A 25659-nucleotide genomic window follows, 5' to 3' on the forward strand; every position below is an offset into this window, starting at 1 on the left:
AATGGCTTTCACACGACTGATTATCTGAACTAGAGGTTTGCAGGTTATCTAAAATGCTACCAGGAATCTATAATCCATGGGGTACCGCCTTCGGCCCAAGCCAGGCTTGATTTGCTAACAGGTCCCTTTTGTGAGCCAAGAGTGTGCACCCATCTCGTGTCCCAAACTCCTGGTGCTGCAGACCCCCACTCTATGACTTGGGGCAGCCATTTAGGAAGACCTGCTCCAGGACAGCACCCTAATTTGCATCTTGTATCTTTCATGTATTTCTTTCTCAGTTCTCATGTGAATCCTGCCCCTAATTATTTTACTTCTGAAATGCTGCTGGTTCTGACGGGTGCCTCTAACAGGCCAACAACATAACTGTTTCTTGAAGACCCTATAGCACTTCATCTACATTTCCAATATATTCCCTGTCATCAATTTTTACTGGTATAAAAAGCAAAACTGCTAAAATTAGGGGGTTCTCATGCATTTATTATTATTTGGTTTAGTTGGACAAAATTATCCCGAAAACAGCTACTATGCTCCAAATAAAATCTTAAGAAAAATCTATCATTACATGTATCTGCTGGATGGCTTTAAAGCATGCTAATCCAACAGTTGCAGTACTCATTGGGAGCAGCAAGTTAAAGCCTGACGTGGTAGAACAGATATTCCTTTTTGCCACAATGAAAGAAGATGGAGTTTCCTAACTTGTATTTTCTGAGACAACATAATTACAAATGTTACAAATTCAGATGCAGAGGTTTCAGTTATCTGATAGGAACTGATCAAGTCAAGAAAGAAGTCTGCATGGCCGATTGTTTGGAGTTGTTAGCAGACATGTTCGCCGTCAAAAGCATGGTGAAAGTGAGGGGTATGGCCAACCGGGGCCCAAGATAGGCGTAATATTCTTAGGCCGCCATCACGGCTTTGCCTTGTCGTTCAGGTGGAATTGGGATGTCAAGTGGTGACGAAGGCAGGAACTAAGGTTTAAGGAGAGGGCTCACAGCAGTGCCCGAAGCAATGACATAACCAGCAAAGGAGCATGAGGTCAAGACAGCTGTGGTGCCCACGACAGACTGGAGCCACAGATCAGAACGTGAAGATGCACAGGTGACCCTATGTTGGCAGTAGGGTATACCAGTGGAGACTGTGGCCAGGACTACAGAGGTCCATCTGATTACCACCAGCGACTTGGTAAAGTTCTGACCTTGATAGGTGTCTCTTTCTGTCTCATTGCGGACCCTGGATGTGATTATTTTTTTCAGGTATTTTAGAAGATTGTGTCTATGCATCACACTTTTTTCCCCTGTCTCCCCAAACAGCGAGTGAGGTCGTTTGACTCTGGTGATAAGAAGAATTAGCTGCTTGCAACCTCCTCCTGCGTGTTCAATGGTTCACAGGAGATGACAAACACATTTCAAAGTTTCATGGATAAAAGGGGGCAGAAAGATATCCCTGATGATTCTCCTAATGAGTTGGAGATGACCCAAGGCAAGAAGCTGCTGTTAAAATCCAAACCAATGCAGCCAAGGCCAATTTTTGATTTTCAAAAATGTTTATTTCTGAGAAAGAGGAAAAATAGGTAATTTGAAAAACCAAAACAAAATAAAGCACTAGAACAAAACATTTTATACAATCTTGCCTTTGCAGAGTCTATAACCCCATACATTGTCATCAAATCCTGCGAAGTGACCTCAGCTCCATAAATACTTTGGGGGCAAAATCATAGCTTTCAGTTCAGATTGATGGCACCTGGTAGCCCACCATGTTTCTATCTTGGGTGCTTCATTGTTAGTTCATCCTCATAAGATACATAAACGTGTAATGATAATTGCTAAAAGAAATAAGCATTGGCAAAGTCATTTTGTCTCACCTTTGAATTTGCAATGGAGCCATGCAATATAACATCTCTGATGTTGTGACGCATGGCTAAAATAATTGTTTTTTAAACGTTTTTGACACAGTCGTTTGTTTTAATTTCAGTTGCTGATCAGAGTTGGATTGATAAGTATAAAGAAAAAAAGTGTTTTAGAAAAAAAAAATAGCATGAGGAAGCATCATTGAAGAGGAAAGCAAACAAGACAGGCAGAAGCAACAAGGCTTTTTGTTTTGGAGGGGTGGAAGCAACACCGCGGATGAGAGGCAGGAGCAGCACAGGAGCACGGGTAGGCAATCACACAGACGAAAGACAACACTGTGGAGCAGATAGGGAGAAAGCATATGGGCAAAAAGGCAACATGGTGGGAGTGGGGGAGTTGCATGGTGACTTAAAACCTTAAAAAAATTAAAAGACACAGACTCCCCTTTGGAAATGTAAAAACAGCTCTTTACTGTCCCGACAGGGAGACTGACCCTCCTCACAAAGACAGACAGACGATCTCAATTTGATACATCATAAACAGCTTCTTTTATACACAGTTAAACAATGAGGGTTACCAAAGTTCAGAAGTAGATCATTTCATCAGTTACAGATTAATACATGCGGATTGTAAGAAACATGAAGTCACCTGTGACCCTTTACTTTAGCCAAATTCAATACATATCCTTCATTCAGTTTCTAACAATGCTTAACAAACGTAACCATTCTTTGTTCGTGAGTGCATGTATATTTGTGGTAAATATCATTTTAGTGGCATGTGTGCTTTATCATTGTACACCTAAGACCGCTGTGTGTTCTAAGCTAATTGGATTTTCTGCACCGATTGTCTAATCAAGTTATAATCTATTTGGAAACATAAAGTCCGTGCCAGTGAGCACGTGTGCTAAAGTCATAAATTCCTTCATGCTTTCTAAACACGAGTTGGCCTTTAACTGCAACCTTTTCAAGTTACTTAATCCATTGTGTCTTCAAGTGAACTTTTCACCTTTCTCTGATCAGTACAATATTTGGTCCTAAACTGTTCTTTCACTACATACAGCTGTGTGCTTCCTGCTGGTGTTTGTTGCTGTGCTATGTTTTAGTTTTTTTACATTTTATACTATGTGCTCTTATTTTACATTTCTTTTAACAAGGAGAAGTACACGGATGAGAGAGAGGGACACGTAGCGCGGCAGAGGTGATAGAAAAGCATGCAAGGGAGACAGTTGTAAAATGCAGCTCTCTCAAAGAATGTTTGAACAAAAAGAAAAAAATAGCACCTTAAAAAGCAAGTAGTGTAAGGACACAGTAATGTGTCCGTGCTCCAGGGAAGGGGCAAACACAAGAAGAGGAAGAAAAACCAGCACAACTGATGAATAAGAAGCAAGAAAATGAGTGACAATAAAGACAACCAATGGTAAGCAATGGGCAGGCACATGCACTGTCTAAAAGGCAAGACCTAAAAAGGGAGAAATGACAGAATATTTACAGACATGCTAAAAATAACACTATGGGGCCGATTCCGATCCGGGTCGGAGAGCACTCTGACCGAGCCGGATCCGGAGTGTTTTCTGACCGAGCCGGAGTCCTGCAGTCCAACCGAGCGAGTACGATGCGGCCGTATTCTGCTGCCGGACTCGGTTCGGTCGGACTCCTATAGAAGTCAATGGGAGCCGGTCATACGACGCCTACATGGGCTCCCATTGACTGAATGGGTATGTCTTGCGCAAGGGCGCCCCCTACAGTGGGTACGCATCCGGAAAAACTACGAGCCATATGCGTGTTTTCTGTCCGACCCGTACAGCTGTACGAGCGAGCAAGTACGATGCGAGCTACATGAAATTCCCCGACCGAGTCGTTTCCGGGTCCGAACCGCTCCATACGGCTCGGTCGGGAGCTAACCGTGGCGTGCAATGGATGCGATTCATGACCGAGCCAGTGCGATGCACGCGTCGGACAGCCTGTGTGAGACAGAGTTTCCGGCTCGCAAAAGCTCCCGGAGTCGGACTTCGGGGGTCCGCGTCGGACCCCCTGACACCCATATCCCTACGACTCGGACACAGGGGGAGACCTATGGGTCTCCCCAACACAGGCATGTACGGTGCGGATGGCACCGACGCGTACCCACTGTAGGGGGCGCACTTGTTTGAGATGTACCCATTCAGTCAATGGGAGCCCATGTACGCATCGTACAACTGGCTCCTATTGACTTCTATGGGAGTCCGACCGAACCGAGTCCGACAGCATACGTGCGCATCGTACTCGCTCGGTCGGACTGTAGGGGTCCGGCTCGGTCAGAAAACACTCCGGATCCGACTCGGTCGGAGTGCTTTCCGAACCGGATCGGAATCGGCCCCTTAGTCTCTCATTTTCTTAATGTTGCTAAAAAGGGTTCATTTAGGTAGAAATACATTCTTATTAGTAAAGCCAACTCTAACCACTGTGGCACATTTTGAATCCTGAGTTTGTGCCTTTCCAGACCAAACACCTCAAATATATACTGCCTATTAGTATGGCTAACGTGATTTCTACACCTTGTAATCCTCATTGTCTTATGTACCTTTTTTATATAGACTGATTTGTTCTCGTTTGATTCATTGCTTCTGTATAAAGCATGTGTGATGTAAAACGCTATGACACCCAACACTGGTATGAGTAGCACTTAAAACAAGTGAAATGTATGTGAGAAAGGTGCACAGTTGGAGTGTGGTAGTGAGGGAATCTGTGAAGAAGGAGCATATTAGAGGATGTTAGAGTATATTAGAGGAGCGGAACACCAACAAAGAGGGGTCGATTCCGATGGCCGGTCGGACAGCTGTCCATAGCCTTACCCTGCGACCGACACGTACCCGGAGCCGGTCCGTCCTGTATAGAAAGTACGATGCGCATAACTGCCAAAAACACGACCGACACATAGGCTGTGAATCAAGCCCCATTCTCCGTCCGAGCCGTAACTCCCAAAGAGGAACCGTGTCGCCCGGAAGCAGTATCCATAGCAGTTTCAGGCATGACAAGTACGATGAGTACTTCCTACGCGCCGGACGGGTCATCACGTACGGCACGTCACAGCATCCGGAAAACAAGCATATCAGCTACGATTTGCGCCACAAATCAATACACGGTTACAAGACGGAACAGCTTGCAGTGTGTACGAGACAGAGCAACAAGCAGCGTGTACGACATGAACACATCATGAATCCCATCGCGCAGGTCATACCAGTACTCTACATCTATGCCCGGATCAAGGACCGACGCCGACGGCGCAGACGGTAAGTCAGACACCTACCACATAAACAAACGACACGTACCCGCAAAATGGCACACACACACAGGGGATACATATCCTGGCCTCTAATAACAGCCCACCATAGGGGTTGCATGGCCAGCACACTACCACCCCCACCCATAGGGGGCCTGTTGCCCATCACCCCTGCCACCCCCACTCACTGGTGACCTGTTGCCCATCACCCCTGCCACCCCTACTCACAGGGGACCTGTTGCCCATCACCCCTGCCACCCCCACTCACAGGGCTTATGTTGCCCATCACCCCTGCCACCCCCACTCACAGGGCTTATGTTTCCCATCGCCCCTGACACCCCCACTCACAGGGGACCTGTTGCCCATCACCCCTGCCACCCCACTCACAGGGCTTATGTTACCCATCACCCCTGCCACCCCCACTCACAGGGCTTATGTTGCCCATCACCCCTGACAACCCCACTCATAGGGGACCTGTTGCCCATCACCCCTGCCACCCCCAGCCATAGGGGACCTGTTGCCCATCACCCCTGCCACCCCCACTCACAGGGCTTATGTTGCCCATCACCCCTGACACCCCCACTCACAGGGCTTATGTTGCCCATCACCCCTGCCACCCCCACTCATAGGGGACCTGTTGCCCATCACCCCTGCCACCCCCACTCACAGGGCTTAAGTTGCCCATCACCCCTGCCACCCCCACTCACAGGGCTTATGTTGCCCATCACCCCTGCCACCCCCACTCATAAGGGACCTGTTGCCCATCACCTCTGCCACCCCCACTCACAGGGGACCTGTTGCCCATCAGCCCTGCCACCCCCACTCACAGGGGACCTGTTGCCCATCACCCCTGCCACCCCCACTCACAGGGCTTATGTTGCCCATCACCCCTGCCACCCCCACTCACAGGGCTTATGTTGCCCATCACCCCTGCCACCCCCACTCACAGGGGACCTGTTGCCCATCACCCCTGCCACCCCCACTCACAGGGCTTATGTTGCCCATCACCCCTGCCACCCCCACTCACAGGGCTTATGTTGCCCATCACCCCTGCCACCCCCACTCATAGGGGACCTGTTGCCCATCACCCATGCCACCCCCACTCACAGGGCTTATGTTGCCTATCACCTCTGCCACCCCCACTCATAGGGGACCTGTTGCCCATCACCCCTGCCACCCCCAGCCATAGGGGACCTGTTGCCCATCACCCCTGCCACCCCACTCACAGGGCTTATGTTGCCCATCACCCCTGCCACCCCCACTCACAGGGGACCTGTTGCCCATCACCCCTGCCACCCCCACTCACAGGGCTTATGTTTCCCATCACCCCTGCCACCCCCACTCACAGGGGACCTGTTTCCCATCACCCCTGCCACCCCCACTCACAGGGCTTATGTTGCCCATCACCCCTGCCACCCCCACTCACAGGGCTTATGTTGCCCATCACCCCTGCCACCCCCACTCACAGGGGACCTGTTGCTCATCATCCCTGCCACCCCCACTCACAGGGCTTATGTTGCCCATCACCCCTGCCACCCCCACTCATAGGGGACCTGTTGCCCATCACCCCTGCCACCCCCAGCCATAGGGGACCTGTTGCCCATCACTCCTGCCACCCCCACTCACAGGGCTTATGTTGCCCATCACCCCTGCCACCCCCACTCACAGGGAACCTGTTGCCCATCACCCCTGCCACCCCCACTCACAGGGCTTATGTTTCCCATCACCCCTGCCACCCCCACTCACAGGGGACCTGTTGCCCATCATCCCTACCACCCCCAACCATAGGGGACCTGTTGCCCATCACCCCTGCCACCCCCACTCACAGGGGACCTGTTTCCCATCACCCCTGCCACCCCCAGCCATATAATGGGTGATGCGCAACACATCCAGCATACGCAAACATCAGGTATGTCCGCAAAATACATCCCCCACGACATCATGACAACAGTGTGTAGTCTGTGACAAATGCCCACAACAGTGAATATGGCTACGAGCATACAATGTAAGTAACAGCACATGTGTGACCAACACATGAGTGTGACATACACAAGGCAAGCATCACCATAGCACTGTGGCAATGTAAAAAGAACACCCCCTCACTGTGTAGAACAGAAGTCAAGTATGAAAAGTGAAACGTCTGTTCCAACAAAAGGCCAATGGCCAGTCCATGTCTAAAGGGCAAGGAGTGAACTAGAGTCACAAATTCAGTATATGAAATTCGACACGTCTGTGCAACCAAAAGGCCAATGGCCAGTCCATGTCAAATTGTCAAGGAGTGAACTAGAGTGACAACTGTCACACCTTGCTTGCCTGCACTGCTACGGCCCGGGGTCATCCCCTCGGAGGAGCATACATGGGGACAGGCCAGGCACCGCAGGGACAGGATCAGGGCGCAGCAGAAGGAGGCAGTGAAGAGGTGGGGGATGCATGTGAGACACGTGCCACTGCAGTGGAGATGACTGAAGTGGTGGGTGCTGTCACAACTGTGGGGGCACAAGTCAGATGGGGTGGGTGCCAGCACAACTCCAGTGGGCAGGTCAGATGGAGTGGATTGGCTCACCACTGCAGTGCCCAAGTTAGACGGGGTGGGCGTGGACTCCAAAGCAGTGCCTACATCCATGGGAGCGCAATGGGGGACAGGTGAGGTCTGCAGGGCAGGCGGTGGTGACACGGTCCCCACATCAGTGGCAGCAACTGTCTGACCAGGTGTCGAGGAGCAAGTGCTAGGGGGGTGGCCTTAGCATTTTCAGGATGGTGTATCTGTGTGTGGGGGAACCCGGGGCAGGGAGTGGCGGGGGAACTTCTGGAGTGGAAGCCTGTGGGATGGAGGACGGAGACTTTGCCTTGGAGCTGCGTGCTGGCGGGGGGTCTTGCTCTTCTTGTGCCGGGGGGACTTGCGGGTGGGCGTCTCGATCTGAGTGCGCCTGGGGGAGGATGTCCGGGTAAGAGGGGCACTCCCTTCTGTGTGTGGGGACTTCCTCTTCCCCTTGTAATCAGGATCTGCTGGGTCAGTGGGGAAGAGGCCAAGGTCACAGAGGAAGAGCTTCTGGGGGATGGGGTTGCAGGTGAGGCAAGGGAAGGGGGCTGGGAGGGAGAGGTCTCGGAGGACTGTGGAGTTGTTGTGGATGACTGTGTGTGTGTCAGCAAACCAGCCCCTGTGAGTGTGGAATCAGTCCCCTGTGCTTGCTTGTGTGCACGTCTAGCCCTTGGTTTGGGGGTTTCTGTGCTTTGGACAGGTAGTGTGCTAGGAATTGTGGGTGCTGCAGGGGTAGGAGGGGTGTGGGACTGTTGGAGGAGGGACACTGCTGCCGTCAGGGAGGAGGCCACGGACTGGTTGGTCCTCTGTAGGGCAGACATGCCAGAGGAAATGCCCTCCATGAATGACACCAGTTGTGTCAACAGACCTGAGTGTGCATGAAGGACCTTTAGCATCGACGTCTGCCCCACATGCATCTGTCTAAGTAAGCCCACAGACTCCTCACTCAGGGCAGCAGGGGACACAGAGGGCAGGGGGTGCGGTGCCTGGCACAAAGGAGACATGCTCACGAACATGGGAGCCCACAGGGACCTCTGGGATGGGAGCCGATGGGAGGGGGGTGGTGGTGGTGGTAGTGGTGGTGGCGGAGACAGCTTCACTAGCTGGGGTTTGGTGGCTGCTGACACCCGCCACCACAGAGGAGTCATCCTCAGAGCTGCTGTGGCCTTCAGCTGGGGGGGATGGTGCTGACGACTCCTCTGTGTGGCTGAAATCGCCCTCCGTGCTACTAGGTCCACCTGACTCCTCTCCTTCTGTCCCTGTAAGGCTCTGTGGCTCCTCCTGCTCCGTGGAGCTGTCCCCTCCTGTGGCCGTGGATGTATCTAGATAGGAATAGGAAGTAACAGAACAACATCAGTCACCTGCACCGACTGCACACACCACAGTGAGTACATCACATCACAGGCAGTGCTTAATTTGTGCCGGAGCTTTCCGGGGCTCAGCACCGGCACTTATTTTAAGGGGCCGGTACTACAGCTTTTTTCATGCTATCAGGCCATCCCCAGATAGAACGTAACAGTCGTATCGAATAATCCATATTACATGTTATCACAAACACTTCCAGGAAAACTTATTTTGTGCATTGTATTTTAGAGGACTTGCACATTCATGCACGAAAGAAAGAATACAATACCCCCGTTTTTTCATGTGCCACAGCACCTCGAGGGACTTGAGGAGTTACGGCGCCGTCTTGCCTACGGCCGCCGTTTAATTACAGATCACGCCCAAGTCACGTGCTCGTGCTTGTGATTAGCGCAATATCCGGGTCCTGAGTAGCGCACAGACTGAACCAAGGTATGAAGTGTGCTGCAGCGCTCATTTTGGCTTCAATAGCGATGATAACAACAGCTGCATGACTACCAATTTGCATGTCCTGGAAAGGCATTTCGCCTGAGCACGAGTTGACCGTTATAAGGAGCCCCTTTGAGCAGTGCTAGCAGGAAACTTGGTGTGTGCGTCAATCTACAGCCTACCTTCCATCTGGAAACAGACAGAAGTCGGCCCGTATTTTGGTCCATAGTACGTGACCCTAGAGGTCACGCTCACTGGCACTGAGTTTTGGAAATCCTGCAGGCCCTGCACTGTCCGCCTGCCTCAGCAGCCTTTGCCTCCGAGGCTCAGGCACCCTGACCAGATGGCGAGGTAATATTCACCTGCCTTCCATGTGGGGGCAAAGGGGACACACAATTGCACTGAGAAAGGCAGTTTTGCAAGCGCCTGGAGTGCAGCACAGCGCCTCTCAGACCCTCGGGGCTTCACGCAGATTGACCCCCTCCATTCTTGGGCCTCAGACCCTTTGAAAATGATAGGAAAGTCCGGATCCAGGTCGACGGATTTACAGCAGTGCTGCAGAGCTCAAAGAGAGTGTCTTCTGGGCTGTTTACACCATGCCAAACACCGTTAATCCACCAGCACGGGGGACACAGCCTGGAGCCGACACTTGTAAGTACGTATAGCAGCAGTTCCTCAATTGCTGTTCGTTTCTTTTGGCATTTGGCTTCATGCAAAATAAACTTGTAAGGAGGGTTGTTTTGATGTACGGATGATTTGGGTTCCATATTAGTATGCTATTATAGTAGCAGTAGGCTGCATCAATATCTGGTGAATTGTAATTTGAGATTACCATTTCTACATTTCAGGCCGGAGCCAGCCAAAATAAAGCAATTTTTGGCTTTAAAATTGGGAGTCTTCCCATCTGAATCGGATCTATTGAAATGTATGAATCATCTGAATTTATTTTTAGCATGGCTTTTCTCTTTGTTTACTTTATCAGTAAAGGATCATTAATGCAGCTCAAACATTTTTTAAAACTTTCTTCTTATAATTACAGTTAAAGTGTGTACAAATGAGTGTAAAAAATACTGGTTTCTGGTGCTAATGTTACTTTTTGTTGACTGTTTAAATAGATGTCATGAAATGTGCATAACGTTACTGGAGAGCACTATGCTCAACAATGACTCATGAAGCCATGTACTACTCGTTTAAAATGGTTGTTAAAGTCATGTACCTAGAGCATAAAATAACTATGGTCCAATTTATGATGTTGCTTACTACCCATTCAGCATTACTTGTTTACATCTTCTGTCATAGGAGTCCTTCTTCCTATGGAAAGAAATCCTGCCCACTCACATGAATTTCTACATTGAGATGTTCACAGTGCCATGGTCCTTGTGATATCTCGTCCACCTCATCCCTTTTCCCACTACAAGTTGGACATGGGCTTATTTTTGTTATAATGTGGTTAGTTTAGCTTAACTACGTGTATTTAAACACAAGGTTCTAAAGACCATCTCATTGCTCAAATGGGTGTACTTTTCGGATATGTTTCCCTCGTTATCTTTGCTTGATTCTGCTCACGAGAAAGTGTCACTCATAGTTGTTGAATTGTCACTCATAGTTTCACTGAAATTATGAAAATGTCACACATTTCAATCTGAAACCTTGGCAGCTATTATGTTACATGGTTCTTCAGTGAGCTGGGGCCGGTTGCTCCGCAACATTAGTTAACTGGCACAGCCAGCAGCTCCATATGGCCTTCTCCCCCATCCGCTCCTTGCAAGGTAACCACACATTCTCTATTAAAGTATTCTTTATTTTAACGACACCTTGATATACTTGGTGTGTCAGCACAATTACGCTCCTTGCAGTGAGGCAGGCATCTAAATTGTCTGTCCTCTCAACACCAGTCGATCCGCAATAGTGCTGAATTCTGATCTAACTCTCCAGGGCATTGCACATGAAATACTGTTCTGTAATCTCCATGGTACACATTCTTTGCATCAGGCAAAATTTATATAACACATCTGAGAATGAACCTTACCTGTAGGGAAATTGTTCATGAGACTGTTCGTGATGAGTGACTTCAGAAAATCCAAACAGCCATTCACACCAGAGTCTGGAAGACACTCCTAGCAAGCATACATTTCATGGTAGAGTTTATCAACAGACACTAACACTGCTCTGTGGGATGCTGCTTTTGTCACATAGATCCTTTTTATTACTGTGCAGTTCATAAATTATAACCTAGCACAGTGAGCTATGAACTGCCATCAAAGCACTACATGCAACCAGCATGGTACAGGTTAGAAAGTTATGTTTTCCCCAGTCTTTGACTATCCTAATTTTACTAAAAAGGATTTGTTTGACTAGAAATACATTGTAATTAGTAAAGTCAACCCTAACCACTGTGTGGCACTGCAGAAGTTGCATTAGTCGTTTTAGCCAATTTATTCCAAAATAGTGCTTTAAATGCACTTTTGCATTCATTTTTTTCAAAATTTTCTCTGGGACAGGGGAACCTCCTATCAAAATATTACTTAAGAAAGGCTCCCTTGCAGAAATTCAGGTCGGGGGTTACATCTGGCTTTCAGATGCGCCATTTGAGGATTTGGGTGGAGTCAATAGAGTAAGTGGGTGGTGCCATTGGAGGAAGTGGGTGGAGCTGCGTGAGTGGGTGGAGCAAGAGGAAGTGGGTGTGGCCTCCTAAAAATAATTGAGCACCTGGACCTAATATTTTACAAATTAAGCACTGATCACAGGGCAAGCCCTGGCATCATCAGCTGAACACAGCTCAAAGTGCCAACACTGTTTTGAATAAGACAATTGTAATTTCCAACATCAACCATGGCACACATATCCCTCCTTTATTTGCACACATATGTCTGTTGCATGTTGGATGCTAATACCCCAATGTGCCAACATGCACCACCCACACATTAGTTGTAAATGCAAGTGAACATGTAGGAGTATGTCACTAGACCCACAGCACACCTCTTGCGACTGACTCAGCACAGGTGTCCAGATGAAGGGATGGGCAGAGACTCATTTCACATGCTTGGGATGCATGCCAGCAACACACACTATGATGTACTCATGTCCTGATGGGCAAGGCCACAATGGGGTGCATGGTGCACACTTAAACACAACGCAGGCTCACTCATAGCAAGTTCAATGCCATGGCACTGGGATGCCCTGTAAGTCAGTCAACACTGTCTCCTGTCAAAGGGGCAGGGCATCCAGACAACAACAATATGCACTGACTCACAATCCTAGCTCAGGGGCAAATCTGACTCTGCAGATGACCGGCGCACTTATTCATCCCATGCAAACAACATATCCAGGACCCAGAAGACCCCACATCATGAAAATCAGACATATGAGTCTCAGCAAACATGAATCCATGTACATTAACACATCACAGTCTGCCATGCATATAACCCAGCTGCATGAGGGACAGAGTCGCATACACCATTGTGCGCTGTCAGATGCTCACACACCTATATGTCACACAGGTCTTGTCTCCCACAGTCACATTGCAGATGGCATGCTGACCCTCGGAATCATGGACACCCCAGTTGTACGTAGCAACAAGCCACACCCTCATGACACAGAGGCACACACCTGAGGGCACATGTCACGAAGCACAACCTTAAATTTCACACACAGTAGTGGGATTACGGAGTGTTTCTGAATGCCCTTGAAGGGGCAGGACTGGGCAGGACTAAGTGAAACAGTGTTTTGCCCCGGACAGTAGTCAGGTGGCTAAGCAACTGTGGCATACTTGCCATACCTCCTCCTGATGCCCAAAAATTGGAGTACCCTGCTGCATGGTTTTGTATTGAATACCCCAGAAACATGTTGCGAGTCAGACCAGCAATTGGTACACATCTCAAGGGCACACACAGTTCACATGTCAGATCTCAGGCATTGTGTAAACAATTGACCCACCCATGACACACACAACAGAGTCACGGGAACTGATGCTGACTGGTACCTGATACATAGCTAACTGCAGGGACACAGTGCCATAGTGACACAATCCAAAGACTGTAGGGGCCACACCTGTGGAACAGATGAGGAGGGTGCATCACACAGATGAGGGACCTGGTTTGGGGACTACAAGACCTACGTAATGTGGAAGTGTGACCCGGACAAAAGACTGCTATTTGCATGTCAGACATAGTACACAGATCAGGCATGGACTTACCCCCTTCCTGCTGCTGTCTGGCCTTCAGCTGCCTATCCAGGTCCGGGAAGACCACTGCCAGTATCCGGAGCATGTGGGGAGTCAGGGTCCGGTGTCCGCCCCTCCTGCGTGGAGGTGACAGCTTCAGCTGGACTCTAGCTATCCTCCGGGTCCAGCCCCGAAGGTCCTGCCACCTCCTCTGGCAGTTGCGGATCCAGCGCTTGTAGATGCCCACAGAACGAACAGCCCGGGCGATGGTCAGCCAGATCTCCTGCTTCTGGTGGGCATCAACCTGTGAGGAGGGCAAAGTGAAAAGTACATTAACACACATGCCCGCGATTTGTGCAGCACACAATTAGATATACATGTCATCATCACAAAGGGAAAATAATTACACAGGTAGTGCAACCCTGGGGAATGAAAATTCACATGCATGTCTGACATGTTAACAATGCATGGATAGTTTAAGCTGGCAAAAATGCACTTTAGCAGCAGGAAAAATATTCAGTGCAACCCTGGGGAATGAAAATTCACATGCATGTCTGACATGTTAACAATGCATGGATAGTTTAAGCTGGCACAAATGCACTTTAGCAGCAGCAAAAATATTCAGTACATGTCCCTACACACTTTGGGGGATGAAAGTAGTCAGTGATAATGCTTGCCACTGCTGTACACACTGCTAGTACTGCTAGTCAGACAACATGCTTAATTAGGAAGGCAGTGGACAGCACACTCACCTGCTCCCCTGGTGTCCCTTAGAGCTTTCTGTACTCTGGAAGGAGCCCGTCCAGCAGGGCCTGGTTCTCCTCCTCAGTGAAGGCTGGGGCCCTCTCCAGTGTACGTGCTATAGCAGGAGCCAGAGGATGCAGAGACAGCAGCAGTGGTAGCAGGGATGTGGTCCAGTAGCATGTAGTGCAGGCAAGTGAGCTCCCTGGGGTCCAGCCAGCCTTATATCTGTGCTGCAGAGGCAGACTCTGTGCCATGTGTCCAAAGTGATAGGTCCAACACGGTTGCATTCTATGAATCTGGCCAATCCATTTAAAAGTACGACTCGTACACGCCTTCCGCATCGTTCAAATCTTCACCTTCATGGAACACTTGAAATTGCAACATTGTTGTAGGCATCCAACTGAATTTCCAATGCACAACTCGTACAACTTTTGAATCTGCATCCGTCTCCATGACAGTCCTGAGCAAATGGGTGCGCCCGGCTCGTTCAACTGATTGTACAACGCGTATTTTGAATGTACACATGCACCTGTCTCCATACGATTCAATGGCCAAGGCGTACGCACGGCTCGGACATGACCCGTGCAATGCGTACGCATTGTCACCCGCGAAGGACCTCATTGCATTCAATGACAATGCGTACGCACGGCTCGGACATGACCTGTGCAATGCGTACGCATTGTCACCCGTGTCGGACCTCATTGCATTCAATGACAAGGCGTACGCACGGCTCGGCCATGACCCGTGCAATGCGTACGCATTGTCACCCGCGTCCGACCTCATTGCATTCAATGACAAGGCGTACGCACGGCTCGGACATGACCCGTGCAATGCGTACGCATTGTCACCCGCGTCGGACCTCATTGCATTCAATGACAAGGCGTATGCACGGCTCGGACATGACCCGTGCAATGCGTACGCATTGTCACCCGCGTCGGACCTCATTGCATTCAATGACAAGGCGTACGCACGGCTCGGACATGACCCGTGCAATGCGTACGCATTGTCACCCGCGTCGGACCTCATTGCATTCAATGACAATGCATACGCACGGCTCGGACATGACCCGTGCAATGCGTACGCATTGTCACCCGCGTCGGACCTCATTGCATTCAATGATAAGGCGTACGCACGGCTCGGACATGACCCGTGCAATGCGTACGCACTGTCACCCGCGTCGGACCGCATTAGTGTGACTATTAGACGGATGCAACACACATATACTGGCCATGGACACCTGCACACACCTGCCACACTATAGCATTGGCCACACAGTGTCCCATGGCATGTGAGGCTGCATTCCCTGGCTGTTTGAGGGGGCCACAGCAGTTTTTTTGTCTGGCACTTTGTGCAGCCACTCCCAGGCTGTTATCTTGTACATGGGGGGAGAGTCCTTTGTGTGTTGTGCACATTAGCACTGTGATGTGCAATTGGACAGTAATTGCCATGAGTGAAGGCCACAGTGTCAGGTTGGATATGTTTGGGGCATGTCACATACACCCTGAGTCCTGGGGGTGATGGCATGTACGTCACAGTGAGACCTGTAGCCCCAATACTGATGTGCACCCACAGTCTGTGTGCATGTTGTGTCTCAGATGTGTCTGATCACATGTTACCAATGGGTGACAGTCTCCACATCCATGTGGTATATGTATCAACCTTGATGGGGTGTGTGTCTAAGAGACGTACATGTAGCGCCGGCATGGACAACAGTGGCCACTACCTGTGGGACTTATGCTTGCCTTGTGGTGTGTACGTGCTACGCCATGTCCATTGCTGTGTTGATGTGGCAATACAGGGAGCCTGGGTTTCTGCATGGCAAAGATCTGTGATGCCTGGGAGACATGAGTCCTCATTAGTCACTGGGGTGGGTTTTTTGAACGTTGCAGCAGCACATAGGTTGGGTGACACAGCCAGATGATTAGCCCATTGCACTACATGGGACTCATGTGGACATGTGGAATTGAGATGTGAGGTGGTGGTCTTGTAGGTGACATATGTGTCCATGACCAACAGCACACACCTCAGTGCACTGTGCAATGTCATGAACTAGCATGTGAGAGTGATCGTGGTCATGGCCACATGGGGGGATGTACTGACAATCTTCCTTTGTGCATCTCTGTACTGCAGGGCACCAGCTGTGCATCGTCCGTTCCCAGACCTTGCAACCATGCAGGAACGCGACAGCATCAGACGGTACCACTTCACCAGGCCACTGATTGAGTTGGCGGAGCAGTTGGGGTGCCACATCTGCTGCCTGGCCGGACATACCCTACAGCACTGACCCCAGAGGTGAAGGTGATGGCAGCCCTGCACTTCTTTTCTACTGGTACCTTCCAGTACACTGTGGCCACTGATGGTGGTATGTCGCAAACGATGTTTAGTCGGGTGCTACGCGATGTCTTGGAGGGTATGTTGCAATTCCTCGACCTGTATATCAAGTTCCCGAGCCAAGATGAACTCCCTGAAATTAAGGATGCCTTTTATACACTGGGGAGGATGCCAAACGTCATTGGATCCATTGACGGGACACATGTTTCCCTGATACCACCACAGGTATATGAGCAGGCATACCGTAACAGGAAGCACTGCCATTCGATCAATGCTCTGGTGGTCTGTCTTGCTGACATGTTGATCACACATGTGTGTGCACGGTTCCCTGGTTCGGCGCACGATGCCTACATAATGAGGAGTAGTCACATTGCAACGCTGATGTCACAGATGCCAGCTCAGTGTGCCTGGCTTGTCGGTGTGTACTGACTGTTTCTCATTGTGTGTGTTTGTCATTGTTGTATTCCACACTCCTACCAAACTCATCTACTTGTTCATTTTTGTGTGTGTAGGTGACTCCGGATACCTCAACATGCCGTGGTTGCTGACACCCCTCAGGAACCCTGTGACACCAGCCGAGCTGCGCTACAATGAGGCACATGGTCGGAGCAGGAGGGTGATTGAGCGAACATTCGGCCTCCTGAAAAGCCGCTTTCGCTGCCTGGACAAGACCGGAGGGGCCCTCCCATATGAGCCTGCAAAGGTGTGCAAAATAATACTGGTCTGCTGCATGCTACACAACATGGTGGTGCGGAAGGAGGTGCCTCTCATCCTGGATGAGGATGACGACGACCAACGTCTGGCACCTGTGGAGGATCCCGGCCTGGGTCAGGATGCCAGTGATGATGAAGATGATGGTGACGTCCGCTCCCATCTCATCAACAACTTCTTCACCTGAAAGTGAGTTTCCACGAATGTGTTGAGCCAGCTCTGTTGCTGTCTGAGTGTGTCTGTGTGCCACTTGACTGGATGCGTGCTGTGATGTGTCCATTCAGGTGGTGTGTACTCCACAATAGGGTAGTACTGCTAACTAGTGTTTGTGTAGGTGTTTTACAACATGTTTTGTGCATGTGTATTGCATTACTCTCCTGTTCGTCTGTACTTTTGACTGTATCTTGTCTGTCCTTCCCAGGGTCCTTTGCCTGTTGTGTGGTCAACACTGACCCCCAACACCCAGAAGCCAACACCAGTGTGGAAGTTGAGAATTCCCATCAACTGATGTACCACACATCCCTGGACTATTGTGGAATAAACGTGTTGCTGGTGTGTAATTAACCTGTGCTACGCTTTGTTATGTGCGTTTTCTGTCTTCCCACATCTGAGTGATATCTGCTTACCTCAGCTGTGGACTTGTTACCACTGACTGTGCTTGGTGTTGTGTCTGTGCATGCCAATGTGTTTCAGGTCAACATCATTGTGTGTGATGAGTCACATGGCCATGGTGAGTATGTTTTGTGTTGCCATAGTGGTGTGTCTCCCTCACATGTGTCACATCCCCATGACTGACCTTACGTTGGTCACATTGTTGCAGTATTTGGCATGCACTGTGTTGTGTAGCAGATCGACTTCGCCCTGAACATGACAAGTTTGAATCAGTATGGTGTACTGGTGAGTTTATTTACAAACATGTGTGAGTGAGGTGCACAGGATGTTGGGTGCTGTACAGTGGTTTGGGAATCCAAAGTTCACATTTGAGTTGGACGTGCTGGTAGATGAAATGTCCAGAGTAAAGTCCACAGTCATCTGCTACATTGGCCCAAAATGAACCCTCCATGTCATGTGGGCGAGTTGTGTGCGATTGGACAAGGTGAACGGGTTGCACACAAAGAACATTGTCCAGAACAGGTTTAGAGGCCCTGGGGGATGTGCTGGGACATCTGCCTCTCACATGTCTTTCTTCGGATGACCCCTCTTCTTCCGGGGGGGGGGGATCCTCATGTGCAGGCCTCTGCGGTGCAGGGGACTCTCCGCCAGAGTCCTCCTCCCTCCCTGTGGCGCTGGCAGATGGTGTTGCGACAGATGTTGTGGGCACACAGGGGGGTGGGGACAGGTTGGTGTTGATCTGGCGGAGGCATTGTAGTATGTCCCGATGCACCGCAGTAAGGGCATCCCACTTTGCCTCCATGCGGGCATGGTGGGCGACCTGCTCCTGTTGCATGACCTTGAGGATCCCCACTACCTGGCCAAATCCTCCGGTGCTATCCTGGTACGCATCTATGATGCGTGCCAGTTGGGGGTCATCATGCAGTCCAGACCCCTCTGCAAGGCGTGCCCTGTGCCTCCCACCCCTCCCAGCACCCCTCTCCACACGGGCAGGACCAGCGGCGGTACGCACAGGTGACCCTGGGACCCCTTGGGTGGTGTTGCTGGTGGTGTTGGCTGTAGCTTCCGGGGGGTCCTGTGTCCCTGTGCTGTGGGTGTTGATTGTCCTTGGTCTGTCCGTGTTGATGGGGGGCCCTGTTGGTGTCCAGATGGTGGAGGCGTGGGTACAGGGGGGGCAGATGTTGCTGCTGCTGGTGCTGCGTGATGGCTCACACCGGAGGGGTCAGGTTGGTTGTCGTCATCCAAAGAGGACAGTGAGAGAGTCAGACCAGAGAGCTCAGTGTCCAACAGAGTCTGGGACTGGGTATCCTCGTCATTTGTCAATGGGTGCCCAGCACGACCTGTGTTTGGAAAAGACACACAATGTGATTTATGTTTCTACATGCATCGTTGGTTCACAAACATGACATTTTCTACTTTTATAACAGATGCCAGCCTGTACACTGCTTTTTCCCAGCTTGTCACGGACAGAGTTTGTTCTTGTTGTTGGCCATTTGCCAGCATGGCCTTGTGCTCCCCACAACAGAACCCAGTGTCAGACATCTTGTCGGTCCCTTCCCACTCCCTGTGAGGCGAGTATGGTTCTGGTTGATCTTGCTGGGCCATGTGGGTGGGTGTAGGTTGGGTGTGACTGCAGGTCCCATCATACTCTTGGCTACACCCCCCTTCCCAGCATGCCCATGCTTCCTCCCTCTTGACTCTGCTTCCCTGTGAGGGTGTGTGACAGCAATGGCAAGATGGCTGACTGTGGAATCCTGGTGTTTGTTTGGCTCGCAGTCCCAGCATGGCCTTGTGTTCCCCACAACAGAGCCCAGTGTCAGGCATCTTGTCGGTCCCTTCCCACTCCCTGTGAGGCGAGTATGGTTCAGGTTGATAATGCTGGGCCATGTGGGTGGGTGTAGGTTGTCTGTGACTGCGAGTCCCATCATACTCTTGGCTACACCCCCTTCCCAGCATGCCCATGCTTCCTCCCTCTTGACTCTGCTTCCCTGTGAGGGGGTGTGACATCAATGGCAAGATGGCTGACAGTGAAATCCTGGTGTTTGTTTGGCTACAAGTCCCAAGTGAGCCCCTGTGCTTCACACAGCAGCAGCCAGTACGGGGGATCTTTTGCTGATATTTCAATGAGGTGTGTGTCAAAGCATTGTACCCGGTGAGTTGTGTGGAGTTTGTGTTGGGGGGGGTGTCTCCCCATGCTGATTAGTATGGTCAGGGCTGTCAGTCCTCCTTCCTATCATGACACGTGCTTCCATTGTAGGCCGTGCAAGTTGTCTTTCGGGATGTCAGTCAGTGGTGTCCTGCTTCTGATTTGCACACAACCCCTAGCAGGACCCAGTGTCAGCCATCTTGTCAGTCATTTTCCACTCCCTGTGATGTGGGCATGTTTCAGAGAGGTCTTGATGGGCCACTCAGGAGGGGGAGCATTATCTGTGACTACAAGCCACATCATGCTTTTGCCTACACTCACTTCACCTGCATCCCCACTATTCCTTCCTGACAGTCAGCTGTACTGTGAGGTGGTGTGTTTGTGGTGGCAAACTGTCTAGCTGGATGTATTTGGCTTAGTGCCAGTGGCTTGCTCTATTTGTTTGTAGATTGGTGCATGTCATGACACAGTCCCCAGTCACTATGAGATGGCAGGTATTGTGTTTGTGTGACTGGCATACACATCTTGGGTTGATTATCTATTGGTTAGTGATGGTTTGCTTGGGGTGCATGGTTTCACTGTCCCCTTGCCACACAATCTTGGGTTTGTTGTTTGTGTACTCACCAGTCTCTGGGATGTCTGTTAGGCCATGGACGCTCTCTGGTGGTAGGATGTCCCGCACCTTCTCCTCCCAGGTCCTGAAGTAGACTGGTTTGGCAGGAGGGCCACCGCCGGTGCGCTGACTCAAGGCGTGATCTTTCTCGATGAGTTTCTTGACCCTACTGCGCACGTCATACCACCTGTTCTGGATATCGTCCTTTGTGCGCAACGTTGGTGCTTGTGCGTTCACCTTGTCCACAATCCTCGCCCACATCTTTGTTTTCTGTAAGATGGGGGTCCTTTGAACCAATGTACCAAACAAATGTGGCTCTACTCTGATGATCTCGTCTACCAGCACTTCCAACTCATTATCTGTGAACTTTGGATTCTTCTTTGGGGGCATGGTGATGGGTGGTGGTGGTGAGGGATGTGTGTGTGAGGGTGTAAGTGATGTTGGTTTGGTGTTGGTTTTGCTGTGTGTATGTGTGTGTGCTTTTGTATGAGGTGCTGATGGTGTGTGAGTTGTGTGATGGGTGAGTTGTGAGTGTGTCTGCGGTTGCTGTGTACTGGTGTTTGCTGCTGGCTGTGTCTCCTGTTTGCAAGGGATGATGGTAGTGATTGTAGTCCTTTATATAGTTGTAGTTGTGGGTTTGTCTTTGTCCAATTAATTTGTGTTGGGTATTTATTGACTTAGTCATTGCTTGTTTGGTCCTTTTTTTGTGTTTTTTCCTTTGTGTTTTGTAGGCATGTAGGAGACGTTCATGTGACGGAAACGGAGGCTGCTGTTGTCTCGTGCGGGCTTCTCCGCCTCGTTCACGCTGCCTGTCTTCTGTGTTTGGTAGGCGTCGTTCGCGGCGGTCTCTATTGCTTGTGTGCCGGGTTGTCTGTGCGTGTCGGTCATGCTGCTTGGTCTCTGTGTGAGTCGGTCTGGTTTTACACGCATTGCATCGTACTGCGGTAATCGTACATCGCGGGAACGGGTCGGTCGGGTTGATTCCGGGTTTGTGTCGGTCGGTGATTTTCCGGCCGGATCACTATTTTCCATCCGGCTCGGTCGTACGGATTGTATTCTGTACGTGTCGGTTGTAATTCACTCGCGTTGCATCGTACTGCACGGGTCGTACGGCACTGGTCCGTGTCCGTGTCGGTCGGTATTCGGTCCGGGTCCGTGTCGGTCGGTTCGTTTTGCGGCCGGAATCGGCCCCAGAATGTTACACAGGGTGGTGCAAAGACAGAATATCAAGTACAAAATATCGAGTTGCACAAATATCGAGTCATGAATATCGTGGGTCAGAAATATTGACAGCAAGAATATCGTGGTCAAGAATATTGACTTAAGGTAAGTAATATCGATTTAAAAAATATCGAATTGTTTAATATCGTTTGCAAAAATATAGTTGTAAAGAATATCGTTTTTTATTATTGTTATGTATTTTAGTACATATTTTATATGTATGTGACGTCTGTTTTTTTGTATAAGATTTGTTTGTATTTTTAATATATGTGTTACATTTTTAGTAGTTAATAAAAAAAATAATAATTATTTTTTGCTTTTAGTTCCGTAGCGGGTTGTGGGTATATAGGGGAAAAGGGTGTGAAGTAATTTAATTATATTACATTTATTATTTATTTGAAATTTGCGCGTTTAGTTCCATAGCGGATTGTGGGTTTATAGGGGAATAGAGTGGGAAGTAATTTAATTATATTAAATTTATTGATTAATTTTTATTTTTTTATATTTTTTAATTGAGATGTTATGTTAAATGTGTAAAGTAATTTATTATTAATTCATTAATAATTTGTTGTTTTAATTGTAATTAATTGGTAAATAATTATGGTAATTGTGTAATTAATTTTAGGTGTGCGTTGAGGTGTTTATAGGTGTACAGGGTGGTAAGTAACTTATTTTTATTTTATGAATTAATAATTGGTAGTTAATTAATTTTAATTAAATAATTGTTTATTATTTTTTATCATTTTGTAATTAATTTTAGGTGTGTGTTGAGGTGTCTATAGGTGTAATGAGTGGCAAGTAATTTATTTTAAATTTATGAATCATTAATTAGTTCCTAATTAATTTTAATTAATTAACTGGTAATTAACTATGGTATTTGTGTAATTAATTTAGTTGTGTGTTGTGTTTATAGGAGTAAAGGGTGGGAAATAATTTGTGCTTAGTCAATTAATATGGAGTTGTTAATTAATGTTAATTATTAGATATTTATTTTGGGTTATTGTTTATTTTTTGTGTGTTGTTTTTACTTTTAAAGGGGTAAAGTGTGGGTATTAAATACATTTTAATTATGTAGTTATTAGCTGTTACAAGTAATAGTTTTGTATTTTAAAATAAGTTTTATTTGTGTTTTATTATTTTATAGTTTAATTTAGGTGCGTGTTGTGGAAATTATAGTGTTAAAGTGTATGTAGTCAATTCATGTTTATTAGTTTTTTATTAATAATATTTTAATTGATTATTAATTATGTTAATTATGTAAATAAAATGAATTAAAAATGTTGAAGTGTTTTGTTATTGGTGTGGTGTTATAGGGTACGAAATAAAATGAATACATTTATGTTTTAATAAATTTTTCTGTTTGTAAATATTTTCTAGTTTAAAAGATTTTTTTGTAAATGTATTTATAATTGTATTATATATAGTATTTGTAGGTTTTTGTCATATGTAATTAATATTATAATATGTGTTCTTTTATATGTTTAATATTTTTATTTTTATTTTTTAAATATTGTTTATTAATTTTTATTCTTTAAAAAAAAAAAAATTGTGTTTGACTGTGAAGAGTAATTTTATTTTCTCTAGTGTCCAACACTTTCCCTACTGTTGCATTCACTGGAGTGGGAATAGTAATGTTTACCTCTTCGCTGTCCAGCACTTTCCCTAGTGTTATCCAGCACTTTCTCTACTGTTGTAGACACTGGAGTGGGAATAAAAAATTTCACCCCTCCGCTATCCAACACTTATCCTACTGTTGCATTCACTAGAGTAGGAATAGTAATTTTTACCCCTCCGCTATATAACATTTTTCCTACCGTTGCACTCTTTGGAGTGGGAATAGTAATTTTTGCCCCACCGCTATCCAACACTTTCCCTACTGTTGCCCTCACTGGGGTGGGAATATTAAATTTTACCCCTCCGCTATCCAACACTTGCCCTACTGTTGCACTCAATGGAGTTGGAATAGTAATTTTTACCCCTCCGCTATCCAGCACTTTCCTTACTGTTGCACTCACTTGAGTGGGAATGGTAATTTTTATTTCTCAGCTATCCAACACTTATTCTACTGTTGCGCTCAGTGGAGTGGGAATAGTAATTTTTACCCCTCCGCTATCCAACACTTTCCCTACAATTGCTCTTACTGGAGTGGGAATAGTAATTTTTTCCCCTCTGTTATCCAGCACTTTCCCTACTGTTGCTCTCACTGGAGTGGGAATAGTAATTTGTACCCCTCTGTTATCCAACACGTTCCCTACTGTTGCACTCTTTGGAGGGGGAATAGTAATTTTTAACCCTCCGCTATCCAACACTTTCCCTACTGTTGCACTCACTGGAGTTGTAATAGTAAGTTTAATTATTTTGCTATCCAACACTTTTCCTACTAATGCACAGATTGTATTGGGCAATTTATGTCTAAATATTTTTTCATTGTTTGTTTTAATTTATTCTAGAATGTTTTATTGATATTTTGAATTATTTATATATATATATATATATATATATTATTTTTATATAATTTAAAAGTTTAAAATAAATTAAAAGATAATAGTTTATTAATTATTTAAAGTAAATATATATGTATACATTATTATGTTTGTGTGTTTATTTGTTAATTAAGATTATTTGTAATATTTTGTAAAAATGTACATAAAATTTAATTTATTTTGTTGAAATTAATTTTAATATTTAATATTTATCATTTTATCTTATATATATTTAAATCGATATTTTTTACATCTATATTTTTAAATCGATATTTTTGATTCCATATTTTTGTACTTACCTGGGTAGGTATTGGAGTTGATATTTTTGTAGTCTATATATTTTTTTCGATATTTTGATCATCGATATTTTTAACATCGATATTCTATCAGTGAACCGCACAGGGCGACACCAGCACTAAAGCCGGCTCTGCTTTCTTGAGTCATTTCCAGCCTTATTTGGGAGTCTTGGGCTCTGGGAACAAAGAAAGTTTATAGTTTTGCTTTCAGATCATGGGGGGTCATTAGGATGGCAGACGGATCCTGGTGTAAACCTGGACCGTCCGCCATGCATGCGGCGGTACCGCCACCATGGCGGTCGGATCTTGATTTTTGACATTGCGGCGGGTGCTGCTGACAGCAGCACCCGCTGCAATGCTAAAACAGCATGTCCTGCATTTCACAGCACTACGTAGTGCTGTGAAATGTGGAGGGGTACCATGGGTACCCCCCAAGTGCACCCTCACCTCCCCCAACACAAGACGGACCCGCTACGGGCCCCGTCACCAATCCCCACCAGCCTTTCCATGGCGCCATTGCCACCATGGAAAGGCCTGCAATGGCCAGCATCCTGATTTGGTGGACGGTGCCTGCCAGGCACCGCCACCATTCAGGGATCCTTGATCCGTCCGCTAAGCAATCTGTTTGATTGCTTTTGGCGGGCCGTGGCGGACGGTCTTTGTGACCGCCACGGTCCGAGCGTGATTCCCTCCGCCATCGTAATGTGGCGGGGAAAATCACGGTACGATTGTGGAAGGACCGCCACTGCATGGCTGGCGGTGACGGGCCTTCCACAATCATAATTGGCCCCATGGTTGGGTGGGTGCATAGAATGATGGTCGGATCCTTTGAAAGCTACTGTGGTTTAAATAGCTTTCTTTTAGTGTTGTTTCAACAAATGGTATTATATTGTAAAATTAATTTG

The sequence above is a fragment of the Triturus cristatus genome, chromosome 2_2, assembly GCF_964204655.1.
Source record: "Triturus cristatus chromosome 2_2, aTriCri1.1, whole genome shotgun sequence".
Taxonomy (NCBI): Eukaryota; Metazoa; Chordata; class Amphibia; order Caudata; family Salamandridae; genus Triturus; species Triturus cristatus.